Genomic DNA, 21,408 nt, shown 5'->3' with positions numbered 1-21,408 from the left:
TTTTTTCCTCACCCGGAGATGATCCTTCTCCCTTATACATCCTTTGAGCCAGACATAGCGGGACATTGCACCCTGTGCCGCCAGTGCTCTTTTCAGTAGGTGTCGTATACTCTGTAGTTGTCACTGGCAATACATCCTTTCCTAAATTCGCCTGTTCTACTGACTGTTACAAATCAAATTCGTTCTTCAAGAGTTCGTTTAAGTGATTAAACAACATTCAAATATACGGTTTTGTTTCGAAATGGCTGGTATGTTGTTATATGAAGCACGTATTAGCCAATTGTACAGCTTATTCCGCTAAGTGCGTTACGGATTTTCTTCTTTGAGGAATTGTTTTTTCTATCATTTTACACTGTGTCCACAACCTCTTACCATATTGTCGGTAATGTTCAAGTTCAATAAATTACTTTTGCGAAATTTATAGATCTCAGTTGAGAACGGTAAGAAGTTAATACTAATCCTTCTCATTTTCAGCCTTCCATATATTTTTAATATTTTATGTTGTTAAGTTTCTTAAATTTTATTTTTAATGAAGCATAAAAAAATGTATGTGCATATGTAACTAGCTTGCTTTTTGAGAACTCCCAGCCTTTGCGTTGCTAGTGCTGGCAAGTCGTGTGTAATAGCAGTATATCGTATAGCGGTACCTATCTAAATTTAATGGAATGAGGATTATTTTCTGAAGAGCAACGCAGATGAAGAAATGCGGATGGTAATTTCAAAAAGAAATTACAATATGTAGTATATAATTTTAATGATTGTTTTGCTGTGTCATTTACCTCTGTGTGCAATTAATAGTGACGCTGTGAATGTTAAGTAGTTCTTTACACTGTATGCTGCGACATTTGGTAGTAGGGTTCGAAATTTTGAGAGGTTTCCATTTAGGATATCTGTATCTTGTTATATCAGTGTTGTTATGGAGATTCTTCTGTGTCACATCATAACCCCACAGCAGCTATATCCGGTATTTATTCGTGATGATTTAGGTAAAAAAAGATTTTCAGGGGCGAGTGGCGGTGAGTTAGCATGGTGTCGAATCCCAGGATCGGCAGCCCTGAAAAACATTTCCATGGTTTCCGCATTTTATCATTAATTAACCTTAATTAATGCAGCTGCATACCCAATCTTGCCTTTCCCTTGGACTTGTTAGGCCTAGTGCAAAATTAATCAGTTAGCAGGAATGGAAGAACAATCTTCAGGAATAAATTCTGACTGTGGAAACTGTAAAGGGTAGTTACTTGAAAGTGAAACCAATAATATATTAATAGAATAACCTGTGATGGCCAGAACAAGTAAAAACGGCACACTTCAGTATTGTCTCCTAGGTTGAAATATACAAAACACAATTGAGCATAGTTTCCTGTGTTTACATAGAAATCTGTTCCCTGGCAATGCATACAAGTCGACTCAATTAGCCACAGAAATAAAGCTTGTGTTACCTGTAGGAGAAATTGTAGTATTCATTGTTAGTGCACTATGTTTACATCACAAAGTGACTAACGAACACTGCTATTGGCTGAAATGAATTCACTGAGACAATACTCGAGGTATTCAACACAGGCAGTTTTCGTACCACCTGGGGAACAATAAAAACTGCTAACCATTTAAGCCAATTGTTTGACACAGAACTCCCTTCAAGGGGCGCTCTGGTAAACACCACTCGTTTGTGTCATGACATGCGCAGAAAAATAAAGAAAGGACACTGAAGTAAAGGTTGGTGGCATTGTTCGATGAAATGAACTGATAGTAGCATTGTATAAATTTTTGTCTTCAGTTCAGCAGATTCTTCTTCATTTTCCATTTCCATTCTTCTGGGTTGAAAAGTGAATCAAGAACCACTCCATGCCTGCCATGTATTCCGGTTTTTTCGTAAAATGTGCGGATTTTGAATGTGTTTTACGGTTGTACGGATGAACAATTATTGTACGGATTTTGAATATCCGCGCTTGGTTATGCTTTCTGGGGTAAAATCGTATTTGTTTGACTTTCTATAGTAGCTGGTAATACAACATGCAGTGTTTGAAATTCGACCGGTATATGTATCGATAATCACATTATCGATTATCACCGTGCTTTTGTCAAATACAGTAGAAACGGTACGCGACACTCCGCGAGATATCGAGGGACAGCCATTAGAGGTCTATCTAGCGGAGTGACCTGAGTGTTACTGATTCTGTCATAAGAACACTTGTATTTGTTTGTGAAGTTTTTGGCGTTATTTATGCGTTTGCATTGAGCGGGCATAAGTAAATTGTAGCGTGTGTCATTCCTTTATTTCTCCTCTCAATATGAGTGGGAAGACACGTGCTGTGTTTGGCTGCAATAACTATGTAGTGCGGAAGGATTCGCGGTCTTTCTTCCGTTTCCCTCATGACAAGAAAATTTAAGTACATATTGTGTTTGCACATATATATTCTTCCAGTTAAAAAGATATTTCTATAGTACTTCCTAAACATCTGACCTGTGCGACCCACATTTTAACTGGCTTATAATATAATAAGCGTATTTTTTTGTAAAGTGCGGCAGTTAACCTTCAATACCGATGTGTTGTTGTAAGTGTGATCTGTGGGTTTGATTTGATTCAAGAAAATACATACGCATGTGTGTGTGGCTGGTTGTATTCTAAGTTACACCATTTGGAATGCAGTAATGCGTTGTCAAGCACTGAAGAAAATATGGGTGATTTAAGAAATGTACATATTTTGTACACACAAGATGATGATGCAAATGTGCCTTACCCTAATATAATTGCATTATGGCAAGTATTGCTTATAGGGAAAGTTTGAATGTTTTTGAAGCTAAATTTATAGAGTTTCTTTCTGTTAATACGCTTCAGGTTAAAAGGAAAATTGTGCAGCTCTTGAATGTAAATTCATTGAATCATGTCTGTAAGGAATGTACCGATATTTTTCTTGATAAGTGTTTTAATGTGATGATACAATGCTTTTAAATGAGACAAAAGACAAATCTAGCTGTAAACGTTCAGGCAGGAATGCTAAAGCTAAAAAAGTAATGCATAAGTGAAAGATCAAGTCCTTTCACAGCAGTCCATTTCACATCTTGATTGTATGTCTAATGTCAGTTTTTAAATAATAACCTGCTAAATAATTCTTCATTCATTTATCCAGAATTGCTTTAGCAACTTTAAATGTAATGTCTTAGTAACACTTTCTTTCTAGACGTAATTTATTTATCCATTTTTGTATATACATTTCAATTGATATATGAATTTAGCGCGAATTTTCGGTTCGCGCCACTAGTAGCGCCACTTGCGACTTGTCTCCCTTTTTAACAAGGCTAAATCCGGATGTTTCGGGTATTGTCTCTACTGTATTTGCTTTTGTCAGCTGTTCAACCTCAACTGCTACTTCGTTGAATGAGATGTTCTCGAACAAGTAGCAGTCTACTGTTTTGAAGAAAAGAAATCCGTGAAAAGTAGCAGGCTGTGAATTTATAAAAAACAACTTTAGTAACTGCGTCGTGCTTCGTAGCAGCTGAAAGGCCTTGTTCCTGTGCGTTTTTTCGTTTGTAACATTGACAATAGTTCTGAAACTCGTGGAATTGTGTGACGAATTTCTAAGCGAGTTAGTAATGTTCGTAATGAGTTCAACTAAGAAACGATATTAACACTCTTTTCGGGAGGCATATTCTGCTTAATTTCCTTCTTTTATACGATCACGGAAATTGTTCCCAGTGAAAAGAGATAAGCACTCATCAAGATGTAACTATGTGCAAGTATTTTATTTCAGGGGTGATTATAACATACATTAATACTTCGATGCATCGTTTTTCAGGGCGCAGGGGGAAAATGACGGCGGATGCGGGAAAACGATAAATGCGGGCAACTTAGAAAATAGGGGGAAAGCAAAATAATAAAATACGGGTACTGTATTGGGACATCTTTCGTTATGTAAATATTATTATTATTATTATTATTATTATTATTATTATTATTATTATAAAAACAACAACAATAACGGCGCGTCGCCTCCGGAGCCGGGTGCAGGTCTTACGGATCGTTGGAATTAACCCAGGAAAGTTAAAATCTTCGACCCAATCCAGACCCCTTCAACCAAAGACCAACTCGTGCTAACCATTTAGCTCATATCGGTATGAAAATATTGCAACCATGATATAAGTCTACGAGATGAAAATAAAAAGGGTGACTTTTGTGCCGTTTCGTTTCACATTTCCTTAAACATTTCGTAATAATGAAAAACCTTTAAGATCAGTACTCTTATTGCAAATTAAAGATATGCGTGGATAACCTACATTTAGGAAAAGATTCCGTAGACCCTTTCCGAACCATAGGTTGGATACCCAACATGGCGTGGCTCCCGCAGCTCAGCTCAGACGATTGACCAGAGGTTAGAAATTCAACGCGGCACATCTCGAATGATGTCAGAGCGGCTTGTGCGAAGCTGCCAACTTAGGAACTAGTTACAAGATTAGGCTATGAGAAAAGATTATTGATCTGGCTTGGTTAGGTCCTGTTTTCAAGACCGTTAGGCAGAGGGCAACAAAGCGCTCAACAGGCATCTAGAATTCCACATACTCCACAAGGTACGATACGATTAATCACCCTGTGACTAATTAAAACGTGTCTGGCGCACTGCGTGTTTTTCTCTTTTCTTAGACGACGTTGTCAGCCCTAGTCAGCCTATACCAACAGAGAAAATGGTGAAAAATTCAAGTTTTGCGTTGTCTACGTTTTAATTCTTGTAAACAAGAATACTTCTAGGGGTCGATTAGTGGGCCGAGAAGAAGCGTTGGCACCAGGAGGCTCGTAGTGAGGTTGCTCGTGAATGACGTGCGCACCGCACTCCAGCCTACAGTACCCTTTTTCAAGACTACCAACTCCGAATCGCAGGTACATTCTCGCGTAACAGGTTGCCGCAATTATATGCTAAGAGTATTGAGCAGTCCCTCTAAATGCAAAAAAAAAAAAAAGTTTGCGTATATTTTTCTTACATACGATCGAACAATGCGGGAAAATTTTGACCGAGGACAAATATTTTTCTACGATCAATGCGATAAAACGATAGTTCGAGAAACGATAGATGCGGGGAAATTTAACATTGGTTTATATGGAATATTTTTGGGATCGAATAAATTCAACGATGAATACGGGAAAACGAGAGTTCCGGGAACGATGAATCGAGGTTCGATTGTTTTTGACTTGTATTAGTATTGTTTATATTCTATCCCCCTCTTTGCCGTCCTTTTTCATTATGTCTCAGGACTGTTACGCATGCGCGTGTTCCTACCTCTACTTTTACTCCACTCTTCGCTGTACTCTCTTTCCTCATATCCATTCACCCCTTTCTAGACATTCCCTGATGTATTTCTCTTATGACTTTCTCTGTAAATACTCACTTTGGAAGTCTGTCCTCTTCCATTCCCATCATGTGTCCATACCGTTTCACCTTACTGGTCTCTATCTTGCCCTTCAGCTCAGGGAATCCAATTCACTCCCGGATTTCTATGTTTCTGATTTTAGCCCTTCATGCCCTCCCTATTACTTCTCTATGAAATTTCACCTTGGCCTCTCGCATTCTGCTTCCGTCATGTTTTGTTGTTGTCCATGTGCCTGAAGCATATGTCAAGATTGGTGTGTAATACATTGTATGCACAATTTTCTTGCATTCTTTCCCGACGTCCCAGTTACAGACTATATTTCTCACACATTGGTAAAACCCTTTGGCTTGTTAAATTCTCTTTCTAATTTGTTAATTTATTTTCTCATCTTCTGCAATTAATCTCCCCGAATACTTGAAGCTTTCCACAACTTCTAATGGTCTTCCATTTCCTTCAATATCCCCACTCCCTTCTCTATTACCTCTCCTCACCACTACTATCGTACACTTTTCCACACTTATTTTCATTCCATATTCCTCTATCTCGTGATTCCATACAGTATCTTGTTCTTGTACTTCCATTTCATCTTCTCCCCATATTACTGTGTCAACTGCAAAGAGCAAGGCCTTTGCCTCCTTGGTTCTCCCTTCTTGTTGTGTGCTTTTGTGGATTACATCCATGGTTGTAATGAAGAGTAGAGGGGATAATTTACATACTTGTGGAAGTCCTGTTTCTACTTTGAACCAGTTTGTTTGTCCTATCATAGTCTTCATACTACTTACTTTCCATTTATGGCTTTTATAACTGGTTCTTCTCTTCCTGACTTCTTTTTTATCAATGAATCCAAGACTACTTGCTGTGGTAAACTGACATAATGCCTTCTCAGTATCGATATATATCATCACTGAATCCTGCCTAAACTCCCATCTGTTCTCCATCATGTTCTTTAGGTTCAACAGATTGAAAAAATTAAAAATTATGTTTACACTAAATATGGACTACAACATCATACGGAAGTAAAAAACACATAATAACTAGTGCCGAGAAAAACAGAGTTGAAACCTTTGAAATGCCATGTTATCAGAAATTGTTGAAGATCAGATGGATAGAACATGTCTCAAATAAAGAGATAGTGAATCAGCTTGATGAGAGGAGAATGGTTTGAGAGAATTTGATCCTGAGAAGGAAAATTTTGATAGAACAGATGTCAAAGCAGCGTGAACTTGTTCAGTTAGTTTTGAAGCTAATTGGAAAGGATACAAATGGTAGGAAGGTTCCAAGATATGGACCAGGGGTGTTCAGAGTGATATGCAAACAGAATAGTCATTGAATTTTCAAGAAGTCTTGTGCTTTTCGATCACAAGCAATGTGCATTTTTACAAGAAAGGTCTTCTGGTTGTGGTTTAAGTTCTGTATAAAACTGTATGTTATATAATAATACAATATAAGGTGTCATGTAAAACTAGGGGATCTTGATATCAACAGATATGTTAAATTATATTTCCTATGGAAGTGATCACTGTATTAGAAGTCTTATAAAATTGGAGGTCTTTAGCTGTGATCATAGTATCAGGCATAGAAAACTTGAGGTCTTCTAGGTATGGACACAATATCAACAGTCATGAAAAATTTTGAGTGTTTTTGGTATGATCATAATATTGATTGTCATATAACATTAGAAGCTTGTTGTTTAGTATGTTGACAAATAGCAATGACAGCAATAAGGTAATATACTTTTCTGGCTTATGTTTCAGTGTAAGGTCATTGGAAGTAATCAACAATCCCAGTATCTTCTAACTACTTCAGTAGCAGTGTGAAATGGCCATGGAGGTAAAGATCAAAGAGGAACCAACCTGGCTTGAAGGAACAACAACTGCATCACTTGTAAGTCTCATTCCAGATAACTTTACAGAGGTCATTAATTAGCCCTTAGTAGCTGAATAAGTTTGGCAGGGCCATAATTTACTATGTGCTTCCTGAATAATAACACCAGCAGTCACCATGTGCTGCATGAGCGTCTATGTGTAGTATGACTCTGTTTTGCTTGTTTGTCTGGGAATACACCACAGTGTGCTACAAAAAGCTGCCAACCCTTAGGAACTATAAACCACACTATTGATGTACATCTATGGGTCAAACATGTGACAAAAACATCATTCATAGAGCAAGGAAAATGGTTCTGGTGGTATAAGCCACCAGATACGGGCTGCCGAGTGGACAGTTGGCCTCTAGCATTTACTAGGGAGATGGCAGTGCATTCTATGTTTGATAGTGGCATAAAGTTGAATGAATGTTTCAGGCTTGAAGTTGAAGGAGGCTTGGTTAGGTCCAGCTAGTGACAAATTTGTGATTAGTAGTGTCTCAAGATTGAGGCTTCAGGGCATTTCAAGTGTTAAATACCCGTTGACTGACTGTTGTTAATTGATTACCTCTGTTGGTTATTGAAATGGATTTCTGGACGGTTTGATGTCATTTCCTTATTCTGCATTGTTTGGCAATGGAATCCTTGTGGGATTGACATCATTTCCTATCATATCAGCCAATTGCAGTGCTAGTAGTTGCTGAGGTAATTGAAAATGGTGGGTGCTAGATTGAATTAATTTATGGCCTGTAGGTCCCTTGCTCTTATGGAGAACATATTTTGTCCTCCAAAAGAAATTCCAGGTCAGATTTGCATCATTTAAACTTCTTTACCATGATGACATGAATGTTGGATGAGCACTTAGTAAAACTCTGCCTTGGAAGTTTACTGTGAGTATAGTTTGCCTAAAGCAAACACCCTAATGAATGCGGAGATGCAGTGGAAAATATTGGAGAAGATGCAAGATATTTTCATCATCTTTCCTTGCTCAGTCTGTTGCTACTCTAATCACAGTCCATTGCAATTTTCTGTGTGTGTGGCTTTCAGTTCAATGGCTGATAGCTCAGGGGGTAAATGGATGACATGCTAATTTCATGTCTGCGAGTGTGATTCGGGTTCAGTCTAGAGGTATTTGAACAAGCTCAATTATTCCAGCATATGTCTGTAGTTTTACTGGCATGAAATTGTATTCATGCACATCATTCTGGCACTTTAGGGTCTTTGAAAACCTTGACAGTTTGAAGAGAGATGTTCAGTGAATAACCGTGACCGACAGTGATAAAATATATTGCAAGCACTGTGAAGTGCTAATTTATAGATGAGATATAGCCCAGTAGTTACTTAAAGCTAAAATTCTGCAATTAATGAATGCTATTCTCAGAATAAATGTGTGATTTTTGAGTTCTGAGTTACAGGCACTACAGAAGAGAATGGTGTCTGAACATATCCAAGATGTGAGTGTACTGCTGTTCAAGATCTCTAACTTTGGTATTTCTTGTTATGTCAGAGTTGAACCTGGCATATGAGTGCACTCCTGATCAAGAACTCTAGGTTTAATATTTCTTATAATGCTACTGCTTCAAACTTGTACAGATATGAAAATTATGTTAAAGAAATGTTTGCCAATGACAGAAACTGTTAGTGAGTATGTTAAGGTTGGGGTTCAATTAGTCTGTACTTCTTAAGAAGAAGTTAAATCACTAATCTTTCATCAGTGTTTTTGAGACTGGATACACCAGTCTGCTAAACAAAATGTCAATACTGGTGTGATGTACTCTGGGTTATCCTCACATCCACAATGTGCTGGAACAATGTGTGTTAAGGAAAGAGCAGATTTTCCTATGGCATCCGAGAGATAAAATAGCTCAAAATCTGAATGTACGTTCTCTCAAGATAATTATTTTGTTCAGATGTTGAACCCATTTAGAAAAAGAGAATACTGATTAGCTCATTTTATTTCACAAACAAAGGACAGACTCTATGTTACAGTATTTAGAGAACCTTGTCTAAGGGCTCTACAATACATGATTTCTGAGAATTTTTTAAAAATATGCACCTTCTTAGTTGGCTCTGATAGTTTGATGACTTAAGGCACATTAAACACATTTTTTCTCTCCTCCTTGTCATTATTTCCCTCTCCTTTTTCATGTATCCTTTTCATCCATTTCTTAGTTCAGTTACTGTTCTCTTCTATATTGAGTGGGTTAAGTCGGTTCTATATTGAATGGGTCAAGTCAGTATATTCTAGAACTTTATACCGTAATTTACTTTCATTAATAGGTTTACTTATATTAGAACATTAGCTTTTGATCACAGTCCCTCCCCCTTTAGTGCTGACAAGGTTTTATGAATCCAAGTGAGAAATTTAAAGGTCTCATAGTAGATCATATAAGATCTTCTGAAACTGAAGATAAACACTCCAACACTGCTGACTCTTCACTGACAGTGTCCTAATCCCCACAGTTCTTCACAGAACACTACATAACATGATTGTAGTAGTAAAATATTTCATTTGTGGTTGCTTTGAGTTTGGGCTACATCACATCTTTCGCTGGTGATAAGCCTGCTTCTGTCATGTTTATTTTTTATTTTACACGTGGCAGCATTTCAATATGCTGTTTGAAACAGAACTGTCTTAATGCTTTATGTAGCGCCTGTGAGCTCGGCAAAACCAGAGTAGAGAATGTGATTCCAATATTTCAAGGTATTTTAATCTGTCAGTAAACAAACTCTAAGCTGAGAACAAAAAATGATTTAGAACAGTTGTGGCACTTGTAATTGATTCAAACAACTGTAATGATTTGATTGATATGACTGTACATATGGAAACAATTCATATAATTTAGTGTTTATGCCTATGGCTGCTTCCTTCCAAATTCTGTGCCAGATGACACCAATTCCATCCCTGGTAGTATATATTCTGGTATGGCTAGAAAACGTTTCTCTTTTTATATTTTGTACTCAGTCTCATTCTTTATCTCACATAAGGAGTGAGGAAAAATAGTAACATTCTATGTACAACTTGTGGTTATAATAATCCTCTGCTTGTAGTAATCTTCCTTATATATTAATGAAATTTTGAAAGTAACTTCAATACTGGCATTTAATGTAGTAACATGCTCATTTGTTTGTGACTATATTTGTAGCTATATGTTATGATTGTACCTAATATATCTTATTTTCCACAGGAAAATATTGATTGTATATCAGAAGTGATAACTCTGAAAGCAGAAATTAAATCAGAGTTAACAGAGCCAAGGTCAACACAGGAAAACTCTCTTCAGGTAATGTACATAATTTGATAAGCGCTCGTCAGGTAATAAAAATGGTTAGAAAATGGCTCAACAGATATCAGTGTTTGACCCTTCATTTCAGTGCACACTATTGATAGTCCTACGGAAAATATACTTTTTTTTAAAATTGACTGTTTACTTACCTAATTTTCATTTTTCCGTCAAGTTCTTCCCCGATCTTGCAACATGAATTGTGCTGCAGTTAGGATTGCTCCAAACACCTCATTTGGGAGCTCTTATCAATCCTACTAATACTTAGGACTTTGTAAATATTTTCCAATGCAAAGTAGCTGTAAGATACATTCTTTTGTTACTGTTACAGGGTATTTTACTAGTTGCTTCCAAGTGAAACACCTTTGTAATCTTATTGATTACATTTGTTACGGATTTTCCATGGAACAGGCAGAGGTGAAAGAAGGTGTGGGCTGGAATGGTTCTATCTTTGAAAGTCAAAGATAAATTTAAAACTTTGTAATAAAGGTTACATTTCTTTTCAGAAAATTAAATGTTAAAAAACAAAATTCTTCACTTGTGAAAGAACAAAATTTTAGGTACAATAGCAATTTTTATACCAAAAATAGAAAACCTAAGGATCGGTAATTTACAGGTTTTTTGAGCTTCAAGCTCCAAATTTACAAGATTACAACATCAAAAATGTTGTGTTTAGTTAGCTAAGGAGAGATATCTCCCATGACACAAGTTTCATGAGCGCTTGTTCCAACAGTTACAATTTATGGCCTTCCAAATGCACCACTCAGTATTATGCCATATTTGTTTTACTTGCTAGATAATAATCAGAATTATTATTATTATTATTATTATTATTATTATTATTGGAATACACATTGCCTTTCCAGCATGCAATTCAATAATATTACTAGTCATTTTTTGCTAAGTTGGACATAGCCGGTGACAGTCTTCATGTTTATCGTACATTCGTGAGGCAAGTTTCTATTTCTTTATTTTTCCTTCCTTTCCTTCTTTCTTTCTTTCTTTCTTTCTTTCTTTCTCTGACTGGTTCATTCCTAAATCGCTGACACCAGTATGAAGTCATGGCTAAATTATGACCAAACAAATAATTAGAAGGGTACTAAGTCAGTCGGTGAAATCCATATGAATGCAAAGAGCAGTAACTCCAAGATATACCACTCGGCCTCTTATATTTGAGCTATCTGGCCTATCAAAACTGTCACAGTATTACCCAGAAATCTATTACAGAACTTCAGAAGACCTTCTACAATTACTACCAAGGAAACTGTGCCCGCAAACTCTTATGGCCTATACAAAGCAACTTTGCATAATACCTTAACATTCCTGGTCTCTCTAGGTCCAGCCTACAATTTACAATTTAGTTAACACAGGGGTATATAGTACCCATACTACTGGGCCTTTGTGAAAAGAAGAACAAGTTAAATTACTGGCCCAAACTCAAAAATGTATGGAGGCGTACACTTGCACTCCTTGAAAACCAAGTTTTCAAACCCTACATGGGCTTGTGGCCCGATGAAGCAGAGGCTAATCCCACACTACTGAGGTGACTAGAAGGACAAGTTACTTAAAGATTTACAGGAAGAAAACAGTTACAGAATCGTAGTCACCTCAAGATAAATTGAAGGGAAAATCGGGAGGGTAACACACTCTCTATCCCCGAATTACCGTTTAAGTCTTAATGAAATTTTACATTAGCAAGAAGAAAGTTTACATTTCAAGAAACTGATGGTTACACAGTTAAGAATTAGAACCTTCCCCTCCGGTCAGTTTGCAGAGATAGCTACAGAGATAGAAAACTCGTGGCCATTACCTTAGCTGATGTTCTGCCTGCCGAAGAATGAGGCCCCCGCCTCCTGCCTTAACACACACACTCAGTAATTCAACGATCTATAAGACAAGGTGACTTGAAAAAGCTGCAGCTTTTATACCTAAGAGGAGGGTTTGAGGGGTCTCTGGACTATATCCGGACACACCCTCTCATTTTTATTGGCAGATAAAATAAGTACAAGGAATGTTTGAATCGTTGAAAAAGCAATACAGAAAATTTATGCTTGATTAACCCGATGAGTGCTAAACCCACCTATAGACGTGCTGACACGGCCGGTCCACCAGTGCTACGCCAGTCTATAGACGGTGCTCGAGAATTTTAATTTTTTGAGTTTCCCGGTTCACTTTCGAGTTTGAATTTGATACCTGACATGTTCTGCCATCTGTTGGACATTATGTAGAACTAACTTATCAGAGATTATAGCTTCAGGAAGTAACTTGCAGAGCTTTTTGTAGACATCTGTGGAGTTCATCTGTGATGTAAACAAACATGGCAGAACAACAACTGATTTGCTCTTGTAGCGATGTTATTTCGGATCACAGAGTCTTTCAGTTATTAACCACAGTGGAAAGTGATGATGGAGATAATCATTTTAAGGAATATTTAAGCGATTTTGAAAGTGAGAGAGAAACAGAGCCTCCTTCTAAACTAAAGAAGAAAATCATGGTGTGTACAAAAGCTACTTTATCGCTAATTTCGTGGCGGAGGGTTTACTTTTCTTCACCAGAGCTTCAGGTAATTGTGACAGGCTCTGAGGGCCAAATAGTGTTTGATGAAAACCCGAAAATCATTGATTTTTTAGAAACCTTTGTGCCAGTGGAGTCGGTGCAGATAGTTCAACAAATCGGCATCACAAACAACCAGTAGAAAAATATTCAACTATCACCATATTCCAGGTTTGGAAAGTATTTTAAAATATCAACTTATGTACTTCTAAGAAGTTACATGTCTTAGTTGCCTACAGATTTTAGGAAATAATATTATTTTGGGCTCCTTACTTTGTATAAATGTAATGGACCCATGGGCTCATAAGTGTAATTTTGTTTTCTCTCAAAATAATATTGAACATAAGTGTAAGATTTTCCATTTGCATTTAGATTTATAAACAACCAATATTTATAAACATTTTAAGCTAATCACCCCACTGATAAGTTAAAAATTGAGGCTTCTACATTTTTTTTTACGTACAAATGAAAAAACTCAGGACTGAGGTACCAAACAGTCAACTGGTAACTCAGCACTTAAAAGGTTAAAGACCAATACAGGCGGGATGAGAAGGAAGTGTTGCAAACCTTGAAGTATCAGAATAAATGAAAGTCAATTCAGATTGTTGTAAACAACTCACAGAGTGAAACTAATGTCCACTGTTCCTATAGAACCCTGTACACAAATGATAGAGGCTGTCACATCAACTAGTAAAGACATACACAGCAACATGCAGTTGTGAACCTTTTTCCACTTCTTCAACAAAAATAAGAAGACTGTGGACTCACTGTACAAATACAGGTTTAATAACAATAACAACTCCATCAGTCACACAGCTGTACACTGTAAGATAACAATACAAGCTTCTACATGAATATTCAATGTCATCTTTCAATGATTAAACTACTTAAGGTTCATAGTAACCATTCTGTGACTTCAAATCGATTTGCCTTAAACCACATTCCATTCATACTTTGAACTTGTAACTTTTTATTCATATAAATATAGACAGATTGGCTATTTTTATAAATGTTTTAATGATATCAACATTAACCTTTATTACTCTAATGCATATTTTTTAAACCGTTTTAATTGTGAAAGTTGTTGTTTTTGAACTTACAACAAGTTTCCTCATTTTTATAAATTTTATACACTTTTGTAACATTTTTGAATTAATGTACATTTCAATACAGACAAGTCATGAGATTTGTTACATGTAATGTCAAAGCCAACCAGGCTCCCTGTAAGTGAAACAAGTACCTCGACCTAAAGATAAAGATCTGTAAAATAAGTAAAGACATAGCTTATTTAAAAGAATGTATGACTAAAATTGATACTTAGATTTTTGAGACATGTTCAGATGAAAGGCTTACCTGCTGCCAATTTAACTAAAACCCGAAATTGAACCAATGAAATCTGATGTAAGGATGAAATCAAAACATTCTATGGAAAGAAGTTGCAATTAAATTTACAGTTATACAAGACACGCTTAGCATATCCCCATTAGTATGGGGTTCCTTTCAGCTACATGTAGATTACAAGTTAATTGTTACCTTAAGCAGGAAACAAGCGATTTTAGGTTATAAACTTGCTTACTTAAAAGAAACTCAGCTGCAATTACCCAAAAAGAACGTAGAAAAAATAAAACGCATCTCACCTTTTTACAACTCACCAGCCATAGTTAATATGATAAACATAAACTTCTCGGAAAAAAGATATTGACCTGTTAAGCAAAGGCTTAAAGCATAATTGGCCCAGCACATGAAAAGCAACATTATCGACATTACAGCAGAGGTTGAATCGAATATTTCGAAACTCCTCTTAGATTTACAGAATGATACCAGGTATGAATTAAAAAAGGGAATTTCGGACAGTCACCGAGGAATTAAATAAAACTTCTGATCCGAACCACACAAATGTAATTCCAGGATTAAGAAGCAAAATTAATGACAAATAACATCATTGTAACTAAAGCGGACAAAGTTGGGCCACAGTTATGTTAGAAAGCAAAGAATATATTACAAAAACAGAATTTGTTTTGCAGATGCGACATTTTCAATAGTCAGCAAGGAACCCAGAACCAGAATTCAACAAAACTGGAAAACACTAATAAGGAATTCAACTTTCTTATTCAATGAGCAAGAGCAGCAAAAACTCTTCCACATGAACCCTATTACTGCCATGGCCAGAGGCTTACCTAAATTGCACAAGAAAGACACACCCATGCGTCCCATCATCAATTGCAGAAATAGCCCGAAATATAAGACTTCAAAGTATATTCACTATTTTCTCAAAATACACTATAGATTTAATAACAAATCCCCATTAAATAACTCGGTTGACTTTAGTGATATCTTAAAGAAATTTACCTTACTACCCAACACATTATGTGCTCCTTTGACATATCACACATGTATTCTAATGTGCCGACAAAAGAAACAGTAGGCATCAAGGACAATCTTTCCAAACAGGTGATCTTAGCACGTTTGAAATAGACGAGATCAGTAAAATTATGTACTTCGTATTAAAGAAGAACTATTTTACCTTCTACAGCAAAATTCATCACCATTATGGCCTAGCAATGGGTGATCCATTGTCAGGCATCTTGGCTGACATATACATGGATTTATTAGAACACCATAAAGTAACATAAAAAATAAAGAGTCTCAGCATGCATCTTAGATAAGTAGACGATACTTTTGCAATAATCGACAATAGTCTTAACAATAGTCATGAAATTTTAGATTTTTTTAAACAAATTCAACCAAAATATAAAGTTCACCAAGGAGGACGAGGTCGATGGGTACATTAACATTTTAGACATCTTCATATCCGTATTGACGAACTACACAATTATAAATAGGAAAGGAATTCCACCTTATCAATACTTATTATACTACAGTCTGGCTCCATGGCTAAATGGTTAGCATGCTGGCCTTAGGTCATAGAGGTCCCTGGTTCGATACCCAGCAGGTTCGGGAATTTTAACCATAATTGTTTAAATTTGCTGGCACGGGGCTGGGTGTGTGTGTCGTCTTCATCATCATTTCATCCTCATCACGATGCGCATGTCTTGTGCGGGTGTCAATTCAAAAAGACCTGCACTAGACGAGCTGACAGTCCCATTTCATTTCATTATACTACAGTACCAGTTTCGACCCCCAATTTCGGGTCATCCTCTGCTGAACAATACAATCACATGTGATAACAAATGTTTGAATACGTCCAAGTGGGGCATGTCAAATCGTGAACTGATATGTGCGTCACTATGTGTGATACTGCAAGTATATGTTTCTAATAACTAGGGCTCGGATGATTAGGAAAAGTCATACTTTTTCTTTGTCTCTGTTTTCTTGCCTGATTGTATTTTGGTGCAATCAGGTGATCATCGTCGCAATTAAGTGATTTTTATTTGTCATATATATGCGTATTTTGGCTGTTTATTTTCATAAGGTCATATTTTGTGCTATTTTTGTAGAAACGTCATATTTTGGGGGTTTGGTGACTCCTGTAGCTGTGCAAATTCGTCGTCAACTTTCCAAATTGGAATTAGTATTTACAAAACTGCTTTTCTGTATCACATCTGCAGTTAATACAAGTGGAATACTCTGACTCTTCTATGAAGATTCCGCAGGAATTGTTTTCCAACCATTTGTCAGAAAGTCTGGCAGTTTTAAATTGAACTTTTGAATTATATCGAATGCAATTACTCGTTTAGAAGCTGCTAGCTTAGAAATTCATGCTACTATTGAAATTGTGAGAAGTGTTGAACTTTCAGCACAGCAAACATATGGAATAGTTGGCGTCAATGTTAAACGGAAACTTCAGGAGATGCTTAATTCAAGTGACGGTTTTCGCCGAGTGTGGCAAGATAAATGATGTTCTTAGAGGAGAACGTACCAGTACATTTCAAGATGAGTGCATACTCGACAGCAGTGATTGAATATTATTTAAATATGCACTAATAACGTCTTGTGACGAAGAAAGGAGCTTATCTTCTTATCAGAATGTGTTAGGTGATAATCGGAGGTCTTCCGTGCCTGATGCTTTGAAGATGAATCTTGTCATACCGGTACACTTCAATACCATCCGCGGAGAAGAATGAAAATGTTAGGTGAGTTTGCACTATTTGCCCTGCCACCGTACCATAGTGTATCTAAAGACATCTACTTAATTCATTTCGTGTTGCTCAATTCAAACTTCAATGCATTTGAGTAATATTAATGTAATCTGGGCTTAAACGTTCCAGAATATTTTAAAAAATATATTGATTTCTAGTTTTCTCGTAATTCAAACCACCAATGAAGGGTGTAAACATGTTTTGACTTTTCAGTTGTTGTGTGATCTGATAATCTTAGCGAACTTAGTACTTTATAGGTATGTATTCACAAATGTTTGTTAGGTGAATCGAGTACAATGGACTGAATAACTTCTAAACACGTAGGCTCTATATTCGGAAAATTAATATGAAAGTAAGAAAAAAGAATTTACTTAACAAATATGTATCAAAGCAATTGCTGTTTCGATTTATAACTTATTTCAAAATGGCCAAATTAACATTAATAATTTTTGGGTCATATTTTGAAATTTTGACGTCATATATCGTCACTTTTGAAGTCATATTTACTTGCTTATAGCTGCCTCTGTGGATCAGTGGTAGAGTGTCGGCCTCCGGATCCCAAGATAGCGTGTTCGAACCCGGCAGAGGTAGTCGGATTTTTGAAGGGTGGAAAACGTCCTTTCGACACTCCACATCGTACGATGTCGGCATGTAAAAGATCTCTGGTGGCACATTTGGTGTTTACCAGACAAAATTCATTAAATCTCAGCCACAGACGCCCAACATAATTTAGGTTTACTCGCTCTGCCATCTAGTGGGCCTAGAGAAAAAACGGAACTTCAAAATTGGCGTCAAATTGAAATGTCCGCACACGGTAGCTGAGGCCATACGATTATTATTATTATTATGATTATTTTTATTATTATTATTATTATTATTATTATTATTATTATTACTTTGGCGTAGGGATGTGGTGACCCCATCGCCCAGTGGGAAACCACTGCAATCAGCTACCCGATTATTGGCGGGAAAACCATAATGTTCGCGGGGTATGAAGGAAATGCCTACTCCCAGTTTTGAACAACTAGGATGAAATAAGGCAAAAAGCCTCCTTCACAATACATCTTTCATCACCCATCATTCACCATTCATCACCTTGCCAGATCACATCTGGCATTGTAAGCCCTGACTTCGGTCAGAAATGTATTGATCATTGATCAATCAGCCTATTATGATTAGTCGTCTAATGAAATATCCACCGGTTTGGATACACATGATCATCAGATCCAAACAAAGACACCATTCGGATACGGTGGGGTGTCACATGGAAGACCAAGGCGAGTCGGAGCGCCTGCAACCCATTAAACAACATCCGATCAAGAGGAAACTTAAATTTAATAAATCAGAACAGTTCTCATATTTCGCTACAATGAACATAAATTCATTAATGAAAGTGGGCAAATTAAAACATCTCACAGACGTCTTAGATCAACATAAGGTACTGATAACTGCTCTTCAAGAATTGCGTAATACGGATCAAGACCCCCTTGAGTCAGGGGGATATCGCCTATACAAGGGTCCCCCAGGTGAAAGAGTTCTAAAGAGTGTTCCTCAGTTTGGAGTCGGCTTTTTGGTTCATACTAGTATCTTGGATTCAATTGAAGATTTTTCTTCCACCTCCCCCCGAACGGCATTGATGACAATCAAAGTAGAGAATAAAACGTACCCATTGATAAACGTCCATGCTCCAATGAATGAAAAAAACAGGACCAACAGGGAAGACACAGACAAATTTTGGGAAGAACTAGACCAACTATTATCATCCATTCCCGATAACCATATTAAAATCATGCTTGGCGATTTCAATGCTAAAATAGGCCGTGAGAAAAAGTATCGTCATGTTGTAGGTAAGTGGCCAGCTCATCATCTAACTAACAAGAATGGTCAGAGATTGATCGATCTTTGTATTGATCATGGGCTACTTTTGGAAACCACACGATTCAAACGACGACCACATAAACTGATGACTTGGAAGTGCCCTAATGTTAAATTAGGGGAGTTCCAAATTGATCATGTAGCTATGGATAAGAACTATCATAAGGAAATTTACAATGTGAGTGTCCTCCGTGGAGTGGACATAGATTCAGATCATTATTTGTCCAAAATTAAAATTAACTCCAAAAAAGAAATGCATTCTCTCCAAATGTAATAAGAAGAAGACATATGACCCTAGCTATCTCATTCATAATAAATTATATTATGAACAATCTAAAACCTATCTAAGTGTTGATTTGGGAACGGTAATTAACAAGCTAAAAACCATTGCTGAGGAAAACGCTCCCGTTAAAAATAGGAAAAAACATGCTTGGTTGAATGAGGAGTGCGATGCAGCGATTCAACACCGACACAAGGCATGGTTGATTGATCAACAACGGAAAACAGAACAGTCACGCGAAGAACTTGTTACTGCTAGACGACATAGGCTAAAATCATCCGAAGGATTAAGAGAAATTATCACACGGAGATGTTACACTCTATTTGTAATGTGAAAATGGGAACTAACATTTACGGGACATAACTGAATTTTAACATCAAAGCATCTAAGAGTATTTATTTATTCATCTGTCATGTCGACTTGTGTACCCAGCCGTTATCTATATTATCGGCCATTGTTGGAACTGTTTCCTAACTGTGGAAGTTACCAGACCAATTTAATTGAAGTTATTTATCCATTATTGTCAGGCATTTGACTGGACTATGGGATGCGCTGAATTATCATTTGTAACTTCTGCGCACCTTCGCGGTGCACGCGTTGAATTATGGGACTGGCTACTCGCCTAGGTCGGTGTGAGCTCAGTAGTCTGTAGCAGTCTGCTCGCCGCGACTCTCCAAGATGGCTGTGTTGTGTGAAGCTCCCAAGCGGACGGCTTGGCAAGAAGGGAAAGCTATTATAATGGAGCTTGACTCCGGTGGTTAAAGAATAATGTGAGGGCTAGGCCCTGTTATCCTTTGAAAGTTATCCAGTGTGCTCCAACATTAATATTTTGTTAATGTAACATGTAAACTTGGTGCAGTGAGTTAACCGTTATCGGTATGAAAAGTTATAAGTGTCTTGTAAGTTTGGATATCTTAACTCCAAGTAAGTACTGAAAATTATAATTTATTGAAGGGATCCCGTTCGTTCAGGCACTAGTGTGAGTAATTTCATCGTGGACATGAGCAACATTATAAACGCAACTTTCGGTATAGTGTAACCTTGTAAGCAAAATTTGATATATATTTGAACTGAATCCGTTGGAAAAAGTAAATTTATGTAATGTAGGGAGCTCGGGATCGCTAATTATGCATCTATGAGGTGATATTTTGTGTGAGTGATTTTATCTTATGCTTTGGTCGCTGTGCATTATTGCCAACTGTTTTTCTTGATGTTCATTATGATGATGAATATTATTATTATTATTATTATTACTTTTTTTGTAATTTATTTCGGTGCGTGTTTTCTCCCTTAATTTTTTTCCTGGTCTGTGGTATTTGCTGTCTGATTTTTGTCCTATTGCCTTCGTGGCTGATTATTTGTACGTGATTATTATTGCATTGTTACGGGCCTTAATTAATGACACTTCATATTCGCATCGTAGCGCATTCCACGGCCCCCTCTGTTCTAAAGTATGTAAACAGCAGGTGTATTGGTTAAGTAAAGCTAATGTAAACTGGTACTATCACCTCTTGGATAAATAATAATAATAAGTATTATTATTTTAATAACTTAAAATCTTAAAATTGAAATTTGCTGGTCGAAATTAAGTTTAATATGGGGGCTCTTTGGTTGTCTTATAATGTGTCTCCCTTTGTTTGGGTTCCTTGCTTTTGTCTTTATTACGTCATGTCATCCCTTCTTATCTAATCTGAAGATACGCAATTTTTTTTGGGTGGCTTTGATTATTATGGGATCTTGGCTTCGCGTCGGTAACGGGTAGCGCCTGTTGGGTGCTTCAGTGTTCTTTAATTATTATTATGTGCGCACCGTTAATTGTAAATTTCCTTTAATATACTTCATTTTGTTGGGGTTGCTGTGCGCTATTATTTTATTGTGTTTTCATCTAGCTCGTTTCTTTTGTGTAATGTTAATTCGCGGTTGGAGCCACTAATTTTTTTCTTTTCCGTGTGTCCTTGTGTGCGTCTTGTAATTTAGCATTTTTGTAGTGTAGCAAATTTCAATTTTAAAGAGATTTTATATCGCGGGCCCGCATATCGGTTGCAACAAATTTTTAAATAATATTATTTTCTGCATGTAAGGTAATGAGTTATTTAT

At 36.8% G+C, this 21,408-nt stretch overlaps 1 long non-coding RNA gene across 1 annotated transcript; it reads left to right on the top strand.

The window, feature by feature from the left end:
* Positions 1–309: 309 nt before the first annotated feature.
* LOC136881930 (uncharacterized) lies at positions 310–10,504 on the top strand. Its single transcript, XR_010861048.1, has 3 exons — positions 310–440; positions 7,113–7,242; positions 10,408–10,504. It is a non-coding gene; the product is annotated as an uncharacterized lncRNA (long non-coding RNA).
* Positions 10,505–21,408: the final 10,904 nt, after the last annotated feature.

The sequence above is a fragment of the Anabrus simplex genome, chromosome 10 (genome assembly GCF_040414725.1).
Source record: "Anabrus simplex isolate iqAnaSimp1 chromosome 10, ASM4041472v1, whole genome shotgun sequence".
Lineage (NCBI taxonomy): Eukaryota > Metazoa > Arthropoda > Insecta > Orthoptera > Tettigoniidae > Anabrus > Anabrus simplex.
Note: the sequence above shows the minus strand (reverse complement) of the source record. Positions and strands in the feature narration are given on the sequence as shown.